This window comes from Triturus cristatus, chromosome 2_1 (assembly GCF_964204655.1).
Source record: "Triturus cristatus chromosome 2_1, aTriCri1.1, whole genome shotgun sequence".
NCBI lineage: Eukaryota > Metazoa > Chordata > Amphibia > Caudata > Salamandridae > Triturus > Triturus cristatus.
This window is the reverse complement of record NC_140581.1, coordinates 914,493,767-914,514,106: the sequence shown is the minus strand read 5'-3', so window position 1 is coordinate 914,514,106 and position 20,340 is coordinate 914,493,767.

Genomic DNA, 20,340 nt, shown 5'->3' with positions numbered 1-20,340 from the left:
GTTGCACGGTAATTCTACGTAACAGTGGACACACGCTCACAATGTGTTGGAGAATGGAAGTCCAGGGATGTGTGGTACATCAATTGATGGGAATTGTCAATTTCCACACTGATGTTGGCTTCTGGGTGTTGGGGTCAGTGCTGACCACACAACAGGCAAAGGACCCTGGGAAGGACAGACAAGATACAGTCAAAAGCACAGAAGAACAGGAGAGAAATGCAATACACATGCATAAAACATGTTGCAAAACACCTACACAAACACTAGTTAGCAGTACTACCCTATTGTGGAGTACACACCACCTGAATGGACACATCACAGCATGCATCCAGTCAAGTGGCACACAGACACACTCAGACAGCAACAGTGCTGGCTCAACACATTCCAGGCCACCTCCAAACATTCACATTACAACAATGGAAACTCACATTCAGGTGAAGAAGTTGTTGATGAGCTGGGAGCGGACGTCACCATCATCTTCATCATCACTGGCATCTTGGCCCAGGCCGGGATCCTCCACAGGCGCCGGACGTTGGTCGTCATCATCGTCATCCTGGATGAGAGGCACCTCCTTCCACACCGCCATGTTGTGTAGCATGCAGCAGACCAGTATTATTTTGCACACCTTTGCAGGCTCATATGGGAGGGCCCCTCCGGTCTTGTCCAGGCAGTGAAAGCGGCTTTTCAGGAGGCCGAATGTACGCTCAATCACCCTCCTGCCCTGACCATGTGCCTCATTGTAGCGCAGCTCGGCTGGTGTCACAGGGTTCCTGAGGGGTGTCAGCAACCACGGCATGTTGAGGTATCCAGAGTCCCCTACACACACAAAAATGAACAAGTAGCTGAGTTTTGTAGGAGTGCGGAATACAACACTGACAAACACACACAATGAGAAACAGTCAGTACACACCGACAAGCCAGGCACGCTGAGCTGGCATCTGTGACATCAGCGTTGCAATGCGACTACTCTTCATAATGTAGGCATCATGCGCCGAACTAGGGAACCATGCACACACATGTGTGATCAACATGTCAGCAAGACAGACCACCAGAGCATTGATCGAATGGTAGTGCTTCCTGTTCCGGTATGCCTGCTCATGTGCCTGTGGTGGTATCAGGGCAACATGTGTCCCATCAATGGATCCAATGACGTTTGGCATCCTCCCCAGTGTTTAAAAGGCATCCTTAATTTCAGGGAGTTCATCTTGGCTCGGAAACTTGATATACAGGTCGAGGAATTGCAACATCCCCTCCAAAACATTGCGTAGCACCCGACTGAACATTGTTTGCGACATACCACCAGCAGTTGCCACAGTGTACTGGAAGGTACCGGTAGCAAAGAAGTGCAGGGCTGCCATCACCTTCACATCTGGGGTCAGTGCTGTAGGGTATATCCAGCGAGGTAGCAGATGTGGCATCAACTGCTCCGCCAACTCCTCAATCAGTGGCCTGGTGAAGCGGTACCGTCTGATGCTGTCATGTTCCTGCATGGTTGCAGGGTCTGGGAACGGGCAATGGACAGCTGGTGCCCTGCAGTACAGAGATGCACAAAGGAAGATTGTCAGTACATCCACCCATGTTGGCATGACCACGATCACTATCACATGCTAGTTCATGACAGTACACAATGTACTGAGGTGTGTGCTGTTGGTCATGGACACATATGTCACCTACAAGACCACCACCTCACATCTCAATTCCACATGTCCACATGAGTGCCATGTAGTGCAATGGGCTAATCATCTGGCTGTGTCACTCAACCTATGTGCTGCTGCAACGTTCACAAAACCCACCCCAGTGACAAATGAAGATTCATGGCTCCCAGGCATCACAGATCTTCGCCATGCAGAAACCCAGGCTCCCTGTATTGCCACATTAACACAGCAATGGACATGGTGTAGCACGTACACACCACAAGGAAAGCGTAAGTCCCACAGGTAGTGGCCACTGTTGTTCCTGCCGGCCCTACATGTACGTCTCTTAGACACACAACCCCATCAAGGTCGATGCATATACCACATGGATGTGGAGACTGTCGCCCATTGGTAACATGTGATCAGACACATCTGAGACACAGCATGCACACAGATTGTGGGTGCACATCAGTATTGGGGCTACAGGTCTCACTGTGACGTATATGCCATCACCCCAGACCTCAGGGTGTATGTGACATGTCTTAAACATATCCAACCTGACACTGTGGCCTTCACTCATGCCCATTACTGTCCAATTGCACATCACAGTGGTAATGTGCACAACACACAAAGGACTCTGCCCCCATGTACAAGATGACAGCCTGGGAGTGGCTGCATAAAGTGCCAGACAAAAAAACAGCTGTGGCCCCCTCAAACAACCAGGGAATGCAGCCTTACATGCCATGGGATACTGTGTGGTCAACGCTATAGTGTGGCAGGTTTGCGCAGGTGTCCATGGCCAGTATATGTGTGTTGCATCCATCTAATAGTCACACTAATGAGGTCCGACGCGGGTGACAATGCGTACGCATTGCACAGATCATGACCAAGCCGTGCGTACACTTTGTCATTGAATCCAATGAGGTCCGACACGGGTGACAATGCGTACACATTGCACGGTTCACGACCGAGCCGTGCGTACGCTTTGTCATAGAATCCAATGAGGTCCGACGCGGGTGACAATGCGTATGCATTGCACGGTTCATGACCGATCCGTGCGTACGCTTTGTCATTGAATCCAATTAGGTCCGACGCGGGTGACTATCATGCATACGCATCGGACAGGCATGGTCCGAGACAGGCGTACGCCTTGGCCATTGAATCGTATGGAGACGGGTGCACGTGTATGTTCAAAATACGCGTTGTACAGTCAGTTGAACAAGCCGGGTGCACCCATTGGCTCAGGACTGTCATGGAGACGGATGCGGATTCAAAACTTGTACGAGTTGTGCACTGCAAATTCGGTTGGATGCCTACAACAATGTTGCAATTTCAAGTGTTCCATGAAGGTGAAGATTTGAACGATGCGGAAGGCGTGTACGAGTCGTACTTTTGAATGGATTGGCCAGATTCATAGAATGCAACCGTGTTGGACCTATCACTTGGGACAAATGGCACAGAGTCTGCCTCTGCAGCACAGATATAAGGCTGGCTGGCCCCCAGGGAGCTCACTTGCCTGCACTACATGCTACTGGACCACATCCCTGCTACCACTGCTGCTGTCTCTGCATCCTCTGGCTCCTGCTATGGCACGTACTCTGGAGAGGGCCCCAGCCTTCACTAAGGAGGAGAACCAGGCCCTGCTGGACAGGCTCCTTCCAGAGTACAGAAAACTCTATGGGACACCAGGGGAGCAGGTGTGTGTGCTGTCCACTGCCTTCCTAATTTTGCATGTTGTCTGACTAGCAGTACTAGCAGTGTGTACACCAGTGGCAAGCATTCTCACTGACTACTTTCATCCACCAAAGTGTGTAGGTACATGTAATGAATAGTTTTCCTGCTGCTAAAGTGCATTATTGCAAGCTTAAACTATCCAGGCATTGTTAACATGTCAGACATGCATGTGAGTTTTCATACCCAATGGTTGCACTACCTGTGTAATTTATTTCCCTTTGTGATGATGACATGTATATCCAATTGTGTGCTGCACAAATCTGGGGCATGTGTGTTGATGTACTTTTCACTTTGTCATCCTCACAGGTTGATGCCCACCAGAAGCAGGAGATCTGGCTGACCATCGCCCGTGCTGTTCGTTTTGTGGGGGGTCGACAAGCGCCGCATCCGCAACTGCCAGAAGAGGTGGCAGGACCTTCGGGGCTGGACCCAGAGGATAGCTAGAGTCCAGCTGAAGCTGTCACCTCCACGCAGGAGGGGCGGACACCGGACCCTGACTCCCCATATGCTCCGGATACTGGCGGTGGTCTTCCCGGACCTGGATAGGCAGCTGAAGGCCAGACAGCAGCAGGAAGTGGGGTAAGTCCATGCCTGGTCTGTGTACTATCTCTGACATGCAAATAGCAGTCTTTTGTCCTGGTCACACTTCCACATTACGTAGGTCTTGTAGTCCCAAAATCATGTCCCTCATTTGTGTGATGCACCCTCCTCATCTGTTCCACAGGTGTGGCCCCTACAGTCTGTTGCATGTGTCACTAGGGCACTGTGTCCCTGCAGTCAGCTATGCTTCAGGTACCAGTCAGCATCAGTTCCCGTGACTCTGTTGTGTGTTTCATGGGTGGGTCAATTGTTTACACAATGCCTGAGATCTGACATTTGAACTGTGTGTGCCTCTTGAGATGTGTACCAATTGCTGCTCTGACTTGCAACATGTGTCTGGGGTATTCCAAACAAAACCATGCAGCAGGGGACTCCAATTTTTGGGCATCAGGAGTGTTTCAGTTAGTCCTGCCCAGTCATGCCCCCTCCAGGGTATTCAGAAACACTCTGTAATCCCAATCTTGTGTATGAAATTGCAGGTTGTGCTTAGTGACATGTGTCCTCAGGTGTCTGCCTCTGTGTCTTTAGGGTGTGGCTTGTTGCTACGTACAACTGGGGTGTCCACGATTCAGAGGGTCAGCATGACATCTGCAATGTGACCTATAGGTGTGTGATCATCTGACAGCGCACAATGGTGTATGCAACTGTGTCCCTCATGCAGCTGGGTTACATGCATGGCAGACTGTGATGTGTTAATGTACATGGATTTGTGTTTGCTGAGACTCATATGAATGATTTGCATGATGTGGGGTCTTCAGGGTCCTGGATATGTTGTTTGCATGGGATGGGCAAGTGCGCCGGTCATCTGCAGAGTCAGCTTTACCCCTGAACCAGGATTGCGAGTCAGTGCATATTGTTGTTGTCTGGATGCCCTGCCCCTTTGACAGGAGACAGTGTTGACTGACTTTCAGGGCATCCCAGTGCCATGGCATTTAACTTGCTATGAGTGAGCCTGCATTGTGTTCAAGTGTGCACCATGCACCCCATTGTGGCCTTGCCCATCAGGACATGAGTACATCATAGTGTGTGTTGCTGGCATGCATCCCAAGCATGTGAAATGAGTTTCTGCCCATCCGTTCATCCGGACACATGTACTGAGTCAGTCGCAAGAGATGTGCTGCGTGTATAGGGACATACTCCTACATGTTCACTTGCATGTACAACTAATGTGTGGGTGGTGCATGTTGGGACATTGGTGTGTTAGCATCCAACATACAATGGACATATGTGTGAAAGTCAAGGAGGGATATGTGTGCCATGGTTGATGTTGAGAATGACAATTGTCTTATCCTAAACAGTGTTGACACTTTGAGCTGTGTTCAGCTGATGATGCCAGGGCTTGCCCTGTGATGTGATGTACTCACTGTGGTGTGTGCAGTCGGTGCAGGTGACTGATGTAGTTCTGTTACTTCCTATTCCTATCCAGATACATCCACGGCCACAGGAGGGGACAGCTCCAGGAGGAGCCACAGAGCCTTACAGGGACAGAAGGAGAGGGGTCAGGTGGACCCAGTGGCACGGAGGGCTAGTTGAGCCACACAGAGGAGTCGTCAGCACCATCCCCCCAGCTGAAGGCCACAGCAGCTCTGAGGATGACTCCCTTGTGGATGCGGGTGTCAGCAGCCACCAAACCCCAGCTAGTGAGGCTGTCTCCGCCACCGCCACCACCACCACCACCACCACCCCCCTCCCATTGGCTCCCATCCCAGAGGTCCCTGTGGGCTCCCGTCTTCGTGAGCATGTCTCCTTTGTGCCAGGCACCACACCCCCTGCCCCTGTGTCTCCTGCTGCCCTGAGTGAGGAGTCTGTGAACTTACTTCGACAGATCCATGTAGGGCAGAAGCCGATGCTGAAGGTCCTCCATGCACACACAGGTCTGTTGACACAACTGGTGTCATTCATGGAGGGCATTTCCTCGGGCATGTCTGCCCTACAGAGGACCAACCAGTCTGTGGCCTCCTCCCTGACGGCAGCAGTGTCCCTCCTCCAACAGTCCTGCACCCCTCCTACCCATGCACCACCCACGATTCCTAGCACCCTACCTGTCCCAAGCACAGAAACCCCCAAACCAAGGGCTAGACGTGCACACAAGCAGGCGCAGGGGACTGATTCCACACTCACAGGGGCTGGTTTGCTGACACACACTCAGTCATCCACAACCACTCCACGGTCCTTGGAGACCTCTCCCTCCCAGCCCCCTTCCCTTGCCTCACCTGCAACCCCATCCCCCCAGAAGCTCTTCCTCTGTGACCATGGCCTCTTCCCCACTGACCCAGCAGATCCTGATTATAAGGGGAAGAGAAAGTCCCCACACACAGAAGGGAGTGCCCCTCACACCCGGACACCCTCCCCCAGGCGCAGTCAGACCGAGACGCCCACCTGCAAGTCCCCCCGGCGCAAGAAGAGCAAGACCCCCCGCCACCACGCAGCTCCAAGGCAAAGTCTCCATCCTCCATCCCCCAGGCCACCACTCCAGAGGTTCCCCTGCCACTCCCTGCCCCGGGTTCCCTCACACACAGATACACCATCCCCAAAATGCTAAGGCCACCCCCCCAGCACTTGCTCCTCCACACCTGGTCAGACAGTTGGTGTCACTGATGTGGGGACCGTGTCCCCCCCCTTCCCTGCCGACCTCACCTGTCCCCCATTCCGCTCCCATGGATGTAGGCACTGCTTTGGAGTCCACGACCACCCCCCGTCTGACTTGGGCACTGCAGTGGTGAGCCAATCCACTCCATCTGACCTGCCCACTGGAGTTGTGCCGGCACCCATCCCATCTGACTTGTGCCCCACAGTTGTAACAGCACCCACCACTTCAGTCATCTCCACTGCAGTTGCAAGTGTCTCGCCTGCATCCCCCACCTCTTCACTGCCTCCTTCTGCTGCGCCCTGATCCTGTCACTGCAGTGCCTGACCTGCCCCCATGTATGCCCCTCCGAGGGGATGACCCCGGTCCTTAGCAGTGCAGGCAAGCAAGGTGTGACAGTTGTCACTCTAGTTCACTCCTTGGCATTTGGACATGGACTGGCCATTGACCTTTTGGTTGCACAGACGTTTAGAATTTCATTCACTGAATTTGTAACTCAAGTTCACTCCTTGGCATTTGGACATGGACTGGCCATTGGCCTTTTGTTGGAACAGACGTTTCACTTTTCATATGCTGAATAAAGCTTTTTTCTTTGTCCCTGTGAACTTGATTTAGCTGCACATCATGTTGATGTTGTTTTACATGCCCTTGCACCTATAATGCTTGGTTTACAATGTTGCATACTGATGTGTTGATGTGAGGTACTCCCTGTGGTCCATGAGATATGTATCCTATTCTGGTGGGTATCCATGTCATCCTTTGCAGCTACCTGGTTTTGTCTGGATCAACTATTTGTGTACATCTCTGTGAGCAATTCATTGGCATGGTCACATCTGTGGCTTGCGCCCCTGCACATATGATGTGCTTCCCATTATCCAAATTGTCACTTCCACATACTTCGTGCTCATCAATACTGGCCCTACAGGTGTGGGCATCATTGTAATAGGAGCAACTGGGGCCTCTGTGCAACTTGCTAGAGTATGTGCAGATGACTTAGGGGAGACTCACATACCCAGGCTGTTGCGGCCAGAGCCTTCATTGTGTGGTAACTGATGGCTGACTGACCAAGTGTTCTGCAGACATGAGTGGGACTTGAGGTGAATATGTTTGGCACAGCTGGGCTCCCACAGGAGTTGTGTACCCTCAAGTTAGTGTGTTGTCCAGTGACATGGCCTGGGCCCATGGTGTGTGTTGTATGTGCATGTGTGTGTGTCCACATCCCTGTTCATACACAGACAGTGTTCCCTTGATATGTTCCTGTTGTTGATGCTTGCTGAGTAGTTCTGGGTTCATCCCACTACTTTTCCAATGGGCTACCAGATGTGTGGGTGCATGACACACTACTGTTAATTGGTGAATCATCATTGGGATTTGTCAGTTCTGAGTGGTGATGATGTTGTCAGACACAGATGGGACACAGTCAGGGTTCCTCAAGTCACTTGTTTGTTTGCAATATCATGTAGTTGTCCAAAGGTGGTAGTTTGTTTTCAGTGATTGAGACATTTGTATGTGTGTGTGACTGCTCCCACTTGTCGGGTTCACGGCTGCGATGCTGGCAGGTGTCAGCATGGGTGCCTTGTGTTTCTCCTTGGCATCTGCATAGTCCTGGGACTGTGGCAGGGATTCTGAAGGTTATATGACCTTTGAGGTCATGCCCATGTACCACATACTGTGCAGTGTGTCTGTCATTCCCCAGGGTTGTAAACAGTCCTTGTGTGATGTGTGTGTGCACCTTAGTTCCTGCCAACATTCATGTGTTTGTCATGGGTGCATGTGCAATGTCACCTGTCCATGTGGACTTCACAGATACACATTGTGGCAGTTCAGGTGTGTGGTGTTGAGGGTGGACTGATGTGAATGTTTGCATGGATGGACCCTAGCTCCCGTTTGTCCATGGATGAGGGGCCATGCTGAGTGAATTGTGTTTGTGTATGTGTGATGTACGTTTGTGGCACAGGACACATGTCTGGGTTTCCCAGTTTGTACAACATCTGCCTTTGTCATCACAGTGGAGGTGTCATACGTGCTTGTGTCACCCCACTGTCTGGTCCCTGGGGGTAGTGGTGTTGTGTGTCAGTCTCTTGCTGTGTTAGTTGGTGTTCATTCCAGCTTGTGTCACATGTGTCTGTTGTGCTTCCTCTCATCTCCCAATTCCTGATTGCCCACTGAGGGTGTCCCAATGATGGTTTACTTTTGTATGGCACTGTGTATACATCTGTGTCACTGTGGTTCAGCCCCCCTCATGTGTTGTGTCGTTGCCTGGGGATACTGTGACACACACACACACATGTTGTGTCCGATGTGCAGTGTGAGTTTGCCTGGTTGTGCATCTGCACCAGTGCATTGGTATTTCTGTTGTGGTCCTTGGTCTGGATGCTGTTTCTGTGATTTTGCATGCCATCCCTGTGAGTCATTTCACATCATTGTGAAAATTCATCCTGGTTGTTGGGTGCCATTGCTGGCACGGAATGTGAGTTTGTTAGCTGACACCTACAGTCTACACATGTTGTTTTGATTGGTGTGTCTATTTTCGAGATGTGTGCATGCTTGGTGATGGTCACTTCTGCTGTTGTGTTATTGTATGCTGTGTGCATTGTCAGACCCCATGTGTGTTGTCTGCACATGGTCGAGAGGGTTATGTTTTCACAGCACTGTTAGCCTCACCACATCTCTGTGTGTATGGACACAGCCACTAGTTTGACCCAGAAGTGTTTGATGTGTTGGGAGCAGGGATCATACATGCTGTTTGTTATTTGCAGCTTTGACCATGATGACACTTACCTTTTTGTCACTGTGATGAGGGGGGTTTGGTCCCCATCACCACAATGCGCCACATCGGCTGCATTTTGTGAGCCCCCACTTAACTTCTGCTCTACACAGCGAGGGGGTGTTCTTTTTACATTGCCACAGTGCTATGGTGATGCTTGCATGTGCTGTTACTTACATTGTATGCTCATAGCCATAATCACTGTTGTGGGCATTTGTCACACACTACACACTGTTGTCATGATGCCATGGGGGATGTATTTTGCGGACATACCTGATGTTTGCGTATGCTGGATGTGTTGCGCATCACCCGTCCTATGGCTGGGGGTGGCAAGGATGATGGGCAACATAAGCACTATGGGTGGGGGTGGCAGGGGTGATGGGCAACAGGTCCCCTGTTAGTGGGGGTGGCAGGGGTGATGGGCAACATAAGCCCTGTGAGTGGGGGTGGCAGGGGTGATGGGCAACATAAGTCCTGTGAGTGGGGGTGGCAGGGGTGATGGGCAACAGGTCCCCTGTGAGTGGGGGTGGCAGTGGTGATGGGCAACATAGTCCCTATGGGTGGTGGTGGCAGTAGTGATGAGCAACAGGTCCCCTGTGAGTGGGGGTCGCAGGGGTGATGGGCAACATAAGCACTATGGGTGTGAGTGGCAGGGGTGATGGGCAACATAGTCCCTATGGGTGGGGGTGGCAGTAGTGATGGGCAACAGGTCCCCTGTGAGTGGGGTGGCAGGGGTGATGGACAACATAAGCCCTGTGAGTGGGGGTGGCAGGGGTGATGGGCAACAGGTCACCTGTGAGTGGGGGTGGCGGGCAACAGGTCCCCTGTGAGTGGGGGTGGCAGGGCTGATGGGCAACAGGTCCCCTGTGAGTGGGGGTGGCAGGGGTGATGGGCAACATAAGCCCTGTGAGTGGGGGTGGCAGGGCTGATGGGCAACATAAGCCCTGTGAGTGGGGGCGGCAGGGGTGATAGGCAACAGGTCCCCTGTGAGTGGGGGTGGCAGGGGTGATGGGCAACATAGCCCCTATGGGTGGGGGTGGCAGTAGTGATGGGCAACATGCCCCTTATGGGTGGGGGTGTTAGTGGTGCTGACCATGCAACCCCTATGGTGGGCTGTTGTTATTGGCCAGGATGTGGATCCCCTGTGTGTGTGTGCCATTTTGCGTGTACGTGTCGTTTGTTTGTGTTGTAGGTGTCTGACTTACCGTCTGCGCCGTCTGCGTAGGTCCCTGATCCGGTCGTAGATTTAGAGTACTCGTATGACCTGCGCAATGGGATTCATGATTTGTTCGTGTCGTACACGCTGCTTGTTGCTCTGTCTCGTACCCGCTGCAAGCTTGTCCGTCTAGTAGCCGTGTATTGATTTGTGGTGCGAATCGTAGCTGATATGCTTGTTTTCCGGATGCTGTGATGTGCCGTACGTGACGACCCGTCCGGCGCATAGGACGTATGCATCGTACTTGTCATGCCGGAAGCTGCTATGGATACTGCTTCCGGGCGACCCGGTTCCTCTTTAGGAGTTACGGCTCGGACGGAGAATGGGGCTTGATTCACAGCCTACGTGTCGGTCGTGTTTTTGGCAGTTATGCGCATCGTACTTACTCAACAGGACGGACCGGCTCCGGGGACGTGTCGGTCGCACGGTAAGGCTACAGACAGCTGTCCGACCGGCCATCGGAATCGGCCCCTATATATGCTTTTGCCAGACACTTTTCGTTTGCCCTTGCATGAAGGAGACAGTAGAAGCAGGACCAGGGACTTTTTTTCCTTAAAGGAAAAGTGAATATTAGGCAAATGTAAATACATTTTATACTGTAATTTGAAGTGTGGTTTAAACGCATTTCTCTGCTTGTAACATGTATGGCACAAGCACTGAAGAGCAGGGAAGCGATGGCAAAGATGGTAAGCTGTCCTCATGGTACATTCATTTCGAATTACTTGTTATTGACAGAAGTGTGCTACAGAAATATGGCCCAGTTGCCTTACAAAGAGGGTATAAATGTGCCATGCCATTAGATGCAAATTATAGTCATTGCAAATGGCATTTGCACTAACGATGGAAATGTGCAAGAGCATGATGACTTTTAAGTTTTCAAAATGCATATTAATAATGCTACAGCATTTTCTGGGCCCACCTGCTGACCTTTGTTTCTCCAACAGACCTTTCTGTCGGACTGAGAGGGTATGGGAGTTAGCATTACCATCAATCGAATTTCAATTGACAGTGCAGCTCATTTGGCTACCCAATGAGGACCAGGTATCGGTAGTATGGGTTTAGAAGGTTTATTACAAATTCATAATTAAGTTCAAATACACAACTCTTAACACCATGCTATAAAGATACAGAATAATAACTGGGAAACACAAAATCCTAAAAACGATTAGGCATATCAGAATTAAACAAAGAAGGAATTCTGTCACCACTCTGCAAAAGATTAATAAAATTATCTGATGCTCAGAGAAAAGTTTCAAGTTTTGTTGACTATGCATAAGTAAATCTAGAGTCACTGACATTAAGGTCTAAAGAAATTCGAATGGTTCGGTTAATATAAAGAGTCTCAAAAATTAGGGAATTCCATAAATGAAATGAGAGTCAAGAAAGGAAAATTTAGTTTAAAGGTGCCAGCATCTCAAAAGCTCGTCCAAGCGCCTTCTATGGGTCACAGAGAAAGTGTTAGCCTCAGCCAAATTTAGGAGGGGATCAGAAAGGCATTGAGGTCTAAATCTCTCATGGTTCAGGGGAAATGCTCTAAGCATTCAGGTCCTCATTTATGGAAAGTGATGCATCACTGCGTGAAAACAGTGATGCGTCACTTTTCATTGTGCCCTCCTTGCGACATGATGGATGGGTCATATTTACTGTATGATGCATCATGTTGCAAGGAATGACATATACGTTTGACGTATCTGTTGGTGTAAAAATGACACATTGCTGGAGTTGTGTTGGAAGTGTGACGCAACTCAAGCAATGCAGGGGTGAGGACTATGAATATAGCAATGCGTCACCCTTACGCCTGCCATGAGGCAGAAGTAAGGTTTTGGAGCATTGGCGCCCTGGAAGTGGCACAGTGAAATCTCATAGATTTCACTGCGTCACTTCTATGAGGCTTACTTGCCTAGGAATTCCCCCTGCATACATTATACCTGACGCAGGGGTTTACAAAGGGACGCATCTGCTTAAATGCGTCACTCTGTAAATAGGGAACAACAGGGGGCATGTCTTACACCGCCGTTGCGTCACAAAAAGTGACGTAACAGCAGCGCAAAACTGTTGCAAGGTCTCATAAATAGGGCCCTGAGGATCTGCAAAGAGGGGTCAGGAAGGCTCCAAAATACACTTTTCCGAATCTCAAAAGCATCCATCTAGAGCGAGAGGGGCATTTGAATCTCCAACTGTGTGAATACTATATTATAACACACAAAGTACACTAGGTAACACCCCCTTTGTACACATCATCAGTGGTTTCATCCAGTTCTCATGTGGCGGACTGCAACATCGGGTAATAGTCACACTGGACATGGGAATGACACCAGTTTCTCATCTACACATTTGTTTGCTGCATGTGCTCAATACGCCTTTCAGTTGACACTATGGTTCCCCATGTTCCTTCTTCAAGGTCTTCTTCTCAGGCTCTTTCTCTAGCTCTAGTATAGTAATGTATTTATTCTACAACTAACAATGCAAGTGAATACCTGAAAGAAATGCCACTTTAGCAGAAAAAGAAATCAGCTTTACACAGCATGGTAAATACAGGCCTACTTAGGGCAACGTAAACAGTATCTCAATATGTGCACACTTAATACACATATGCACATTTAAAAGCAAAAGAATATACAGTCTAATGCGTTAGATTCACATTACATGTAGCAGTCAGTAAACCATTAAAAACAATCATTTCTATGTATGGCTAAGAACTACATGTTATTCAAATATATGAATTATTAATGCATACATTACTAACCCTGGGCGTAGTTCGCGAAGTAGCGCTATGCGTAGCTACGCAAAGTGCACTTCGCACTACGTGAGCTATGTGTAGCACTTTGCGAACTGTGTAGTACCCTGTTCGCACTGTGCAAGATGCCGTTTCAATGTTTGCACAGTGCGGACAAGCATCTGACACTGTGCGAGCTGTAGTTTTCTGCTGCTCGAGTAGATTTTTACTCGAGTGGCAGCTTTCTCAATGCGAACTGGTAGTTTCTCATCGCGAGCGGTCGCGAGCATACGCGACCACTCGCAATGAGAAACCTGACCTCCCCGCGTTGAGAATCTCGCCGGGTGGTTTATTTTCCACACTCGCGATCGGCAACTTGATGTTGCTGATCGCGAACGAGGAGAAACGTCTCACCGGGATGTCATTTTGCTTGCTCGCGGTCGCCAACTTGACATTGAGGACCGCGAGCAAGCAAAAAATTTCCGCTGTACTACTCTACGCTACGCTATGCTACGCGTGTTTGCACTGTGCTACGTGCAATTCGCGTATTGCGAAGTAGTGCAAACTTTGCAAACTACGCGAGCGTGGCATAGTGCTTTGCCCAGGCTTATACATTACATAAACTTATCGTTTTAAGTAAAATCACATTCTACATAGGTGAGGATGTTTTCTATTTAGTTTGAAAATCAAACGTTATTCATGTAGTATAGCACGCACATTATGAAAAATCTGATTTCATCTTTATAGGGAGTACATTATTAAATGAAGATGGTTTATTACTTTATTATTAGATTCTGTTAGAAAACATAACATGAGTAAATTCTCTAATCCTACAGTGAATGTACTCTTTAATAATGATGTCAAGTGCAACCCTTACATTAGTTCATCAAACCATACAAGATTTATGTGCTACATGCATTTCATACCATGTGTCTTAGGTATCTGTGATGTATCTGTTATGTGTAAAGGGTGGGCAACTTTTGTACTGCACCAAAAACAACTGGAGTTTTGAAGCGCGAAATGGTCAAACAAGTCAGTTTTCGGTTCCCTGTTTTGTAGTCAATCAGACTAAGGAGTCGGAATGTTGTGACATTCAAAATCTGTAAATTACATAATAATATGAAGGGCATGTAATGTCATAATGCTGTATGCAAAAAGCCAATTTAAACATCTTAAATTCATGAAACTGCCACTATGTCATAACCCCCAATTGTGTGCAATCTCCCAAGTGTTTGTGGGGCCAGAGTTAGAATAATACATCTTACTGCCTTCTCAATCCGTGCTCTTTCAACAATGTTGAATTACCCTCATATACATCCTACAGTAATACAACAAACACACACTAAACTAATAATAAAAAATATACATCTACAAGCTAACAAATTGCACTTAAAATAAGTAAAATCAAACCTAGTCAACCTATTTAGGTCAAATACATATAAAGTTATCCTTTTCTTACTAGATCTGTTGAAACAGAAACCACCTACTGCACCACCGATGCCCACTAGGTAATGGCTTGAAGTAAAAATGATCCAGCAGCGTAATTTTGAAAAATATATTTTTGGGTGTTCACGCAGTTTTATTGAAACTTTGTATTTGTTAACCATTGCAGGTTTGAATCTGATATGTTAAGTAGCTAATTGTGCATTTTTGTGGTATGTTTGATTACATGGACAAGTGATATTAATTAACATATTTTTTAAGTAAGATTGTTTTATAGATTTGTATTGGAATGTTTCTGTTTTGGATTATAGAGTTGCCAACAATGGAATGGAACTCGTGCCTATTGAAATTGAACAGATCGCAATTCAGCCTAATCCCAATATCTATGTGAATATGCCTCAAAATGAGTCATTTGCCAGTTCAACTAAACCTGCTGAGCTGCCAATCATATATTGAACAGCTTCTGTCTACTTTTGATACCTTCTCTATCGATCCGAGTGAACCTGAGTTGCCGCAGCTCCTGTTTCTCAAAAATATTTTTTTTATAATATCTACCTTTGGCTAAAAAAGACTTATTTTGTTTCTCCCTGGCTACAGCTCTGGATTGCAATCGGTCTACTGTTATTAGTCCTCTGGATAGGTGTAGTGACTGTCTTTTTCTTACTCCCAAATGCACATTATTTCCCAGAATGCTCTGCAATACCACAAGTGAACATGGTCCTGAAACCACAAACAACAGCTCATCGTGAACAAAGAGACCTGTCCTTTATGAACATTAGAGCAGTTATAATTCCTGAAGGGAGAGTTTGGGATAGAGTTGCATATGATGTATTTGCTCCCACTGAACTTTTGAAAATACCACATGTATTTAAAAATTCTTTGAATTATATCATCGCCTCCAGTACATTCTCTGATGATTGGGACTTTGAAACTGTGAATAGCATGCTATCTGATTTAGAACAAAGTGCTGCTTTTTCCAGCAATGAATTGTATGATGATACATCTGATTTTTATACCATGTATTGTTATCAACATTATGGTCATCAATTTTTGCACAAAGCAAGTATCCCACGCAACATGTTTACTTACCATCAAAGGGAACATTGCCCGACATAACCAAAAGGTAGTTCACAAGTGTTTACACACAAGTTTGCTTATTTTTCTGGGTTTGCACTTCAGACCTAACCTCATATTATTATAAGGTTACTCCTACACCTGCAAGGAAAAATATGTGTACTGACACGAAACAGATATACTCTGCTTCCTTTATTTCCCAGTTTTCTTTACAAGGGTTCGACTTTTGAAGGAACACAATAGACACAAAATCTGTCTGGGGGACTTAAGATTGGCAGGTTCAGGGGACTGAGGCATTATTTAGAGTGTGTCTCATACCACGACAGATTGTCTTCCTGAACAATGCAGAGCAATATAGTACCTGTCTGGAACCAGCCACGATCAAAGACTTGAACACACCTCGGATTCCCTCGCTTTCACACTTTGAGGGATGGCAAAATTATACACAACATAGTGAATATAAGCTAGATGACTTTATACATGATGGTTCATACAATTAATTAGACGCCAATTGGAAGGGATGGTTGGTGTGGCCTATAGACAAGAATAGGTTTCAGTCAAGATGCAGGGGTACCACCGAAGGGTTTAGTATCCATAGGCCTGATCAACGCTAGGTACAACAGGAACATCCGGGGGTGGTGACATCATGCAATGTTGTGAAATTATGCCTAGATTGGCTAAAGACCTCAACACTGCTCCAGGCGAAACAACACTTATCCTTAATTTCAGATGACATGGATCTAAGGGATGTTTTGTTAGATCCCTGGAAACCACATAAAAAATGCTTCTTATATGCTATTTACTACAAAGTATGGAAGATCTCTCAACAGGAGGCTCTGGAGAGATTACGTGAAATTGATAGGGCTAACCTAGAAAAGGCTTTGGCAGTGGTTGACAATGGCATGACCACACTAACATCAAGGATTTATTCACTGGGCAACATTGTGTCTTCTGCTATAGATATTATGGAACAGGATTTGTCCATTCTTCAACATGGACAATCACATCTGTTACTGAGCTGGACGCAAAATTCATTGCACTCAGGTCACGTGCCCTGGTGATATATTAATAGTACATCTCTTTTCTCTGCTTCTAATTTAACAAAAATGCAGACCACATTGGCACCAAGAGATGCGACGTATACAATCTTGCACATTGAAAAATTAGACCAATTATCTTTCACTGTGGCTGAATTACCTTCCACAGAATAGTTAATCCATAGGCATATTACATTGCCAGTGACAACATTTCAATTTCAATATTGCCTACAATACCACCAGGTAGAAAGGTATGAAGCATTGGGTAGGGAGTACATCAATGAATCTTGGGAGTTGCCATTCTGATTTAGATGCAGAAATAGTGATACTGAAGTCTTTCTCAGTGGTAAAGACTGTGAGAATTTGTTAAGTGGATCTATAATTTGTCAGGATATAATGCTTCATGGAGCTTGTAACGCTTCGGTTGCACACCTATCTTGTCACTAAAAATTGTCCCCAGCTGCAGTGATAAATCTGGTGTTCAAATTACTCTGGAACGGAGTTATTTGATGTTGAATGATAAAAGTTGTTGTGAGATGCTTCCGGGCATTGCATATCTGGTCACAGTAAGTTCCAGGGTTCATTTTTGTATGCGTGTATTATTTCCACTGACCCACACAGTCATGGAGGTGCCACTATGACTTTCAGGGAATGTTTCACAAATACGGTTTGATTCTCTGAGCAGACTAACAGCCATACATTTGCAGAAAGAGGTGGCCTTAATCTCGGCCCGCAAGACTTTTGATCTACAGGTTGAAAGGTCTTCAGCAGGCATACACGCCCTAGTCCGAACTATCTTCCCATTCCATTTCGGGGAAATGGTACATCATATCTTTAACATGTCTGAAACGAGTGGGATAGTACACCTATTTAGGACCATAGGTTCTGGGTGGGCTATTAAGCATCTTTCAGATGATTTTCAGAGCTATTCCATTTTTTATACACTCCGTATTTAAAAGCATTTTGGAGGTCTTCCGCTGATCCAGCTACTCATAGTGGGTGTCCTGGTTTTAATTTTTCTGCTACTATGCACCTGAGCACTGTGGTGTCGGACATGCATCATGTCATGCATGAGGGTGATTTCAAAGCAGGACCTTGAAGTGCACAGGTCCCCATTTCTTCCCAACCCTGTTTCGAGACTATCAGTAGGGGATAATCAGCCTTTTGTGCGGGACAAAAGACACTGCCTATTTAGGTGTAAGTGTCAGTTCTTCCCTCCTTTCCTGCCAGGAAGAGCTATGCAGATGAATGAAGATGAGTTCTCTGTCACACCTACCCTTTCTGTGTTTGTGGTTGTCAAAAGGGAATGCAGAACATGTAAGAGCAAAGAACTGTCCGCTTTCTAAATGTGGCATTTCTAAAAAAGTTATGTTAAATCAAACTGTACCAGTAAAGAGAATTTCACATAACCATTCCACAGATGGAACATAATGCAGCTACTCCTTTTTAATCAGGAATTACAGTTTAAAATTGCATTGAGCTATTCCCAATGCTAGCCTATGAGAGGAGTAGGCCTCACAGCAGTGAATGTGGGTGTTTGGAAATACCATGTGAAACTTTAAAGTACATGTCCTACCTTTTACTTACACAGCACCTTGCCCTTAGAGCTACATAGGGCCCCCCTTAGGTGTGATTTATGTGTAATAAAAGGGGAGTTTAAGCATGGCAAGTAGTTTTAAATGACAAGTCAAAGTGGCTGTAAACTGCACACACAGGCCTTAAAATGGCAGGCCTGAGACAGGTTTGAAAGGCTACTCATGTGAATGGCACAATCAGTGCTGCAAGACCACTAGTAGCATTTAGGTTACAGGCCCTGGGTACATGGTACACCACTTTACAGGGATTTATACGTAAACTAAATATGCCGATTGATTATACACCAATGTTACTATGTTTGGGGAAGAGCCATGTGCATTTTAGAACTGTTTAGCAGTGGTAAAGTGCTAAGAGTCCTAAAACCAACAACAAGAGAGCTAGACAAAGAGGAGCTGGAAAGCAAAAAGTTTGGGGTTACCCTTCTGATAGGGATATGTTCCAACACCATCCCCAACCAAGAAAGTAAACAACAAACTCAATCCATTACATAAATTAAATACAACACATAAACTAAACAAATCCACATGGCAATCACCAAATAATCTTTTTGTGAAATGCTCTCACTTGCATGAAGTAGAGCAGAATTGCTTTTGGAAACTTTATTACTGTAGATTGTCTTTTCTTTCTTAGACAGGTTAGGGTTTTTTTTAACTATGAAAATACCAAGAGGTTTTTTAAATTGCATTTTATGATGTTGCTTTTAAGTATTATTATGCACGTAGTGCTCTAATTGTGTTATTTTGTAAGTTTTAATTATCTGAACAATAAATTATTATTCAATTATTATTATTCAATGCTACCTTAACCCTGCCTCACAATGGCATTTATTCTGCACTAAGGTTTTTCTCTGCCACTGCAGAGATTTATAAGTTGACAACAGCTGCTGGATGTCTGAATTGTGTGCGGTATTTTCCATAAAACAATCTATACGGGGCAATGTAATATGTGTCCAGAAAATGATAATAGTAAGACTCTTTTATCAAAGTAATATTTTATGAAGACACAATTAAACCACTTCCAAATAATCAGAAAAAAAATGCAATGGCTTCATTGTTTGAAGCTGGTTGAGTAACGATGTGTAATCATTTCTTCCAGCGTTGTCTCCTACAAAATGCTGCCGTGATCTTCCCGGATTGTCATCTAGTGTTTGCAGATTGATCCGAACCCCCCCTCAAAGCCCCCTTAGTATTCTACATCAGCCTCATCTTAACACAGCAGTCAGTGGAGCACAAAAGATTAACTTTCTGAAAAGGAAAAGGACAGATGGAAGCAGAACTACTTATCAAATATGCACATTTTAGATGGAGCTTCACACTCGGTAGAGAGATGTTAGATTGCTGTTAGCTCTCTGGAGCACTGCTGACAAGGTGTTATCGGGTCATGTTTGCATGACGGCGGCAGCCCGTGCAGGAAACATTAAGTCATAGTACTCCTAAGATGGAATCAATCAAGGGTGCAACGCCGCTCCTGAGCACTAATGCCAGCTTCTTAAGGTCTAGTTATCTGCATAGCAGACAGGAGGGCTGTCATCACCATTTCAGTCAGGCCAGGTTCAGCACAGCATCTGAAATTGTAATGATCCCGTCAGTACTCTAAAGAGAATGGAAAATGGCACATGCGATAGTTAAATAAAGAATGGAAAAAACACATGAAAAGTGAGCAATGAAACACTTAATTCTCCAATGAGCAGACATGAATGACCTCACTGGGGATTTGCGCTGAGTTCTACACTTAGCACACATCACGGGTTTCCTGCTATCTACTGGACGGGCCTGAACAGGCTTGGAGTTTTGCACAATTTGCTCTAGTTTACATCTGGTAGCAGGGTCGGACTGGGACAGAAAATAGACAGTGGGACTAAATAAAAAGTGAGTCCCATTAGCGAATCTGATAGCTAAAAAGTGGCCCACATTTCCAGATCAAGACAGTTTTAAAT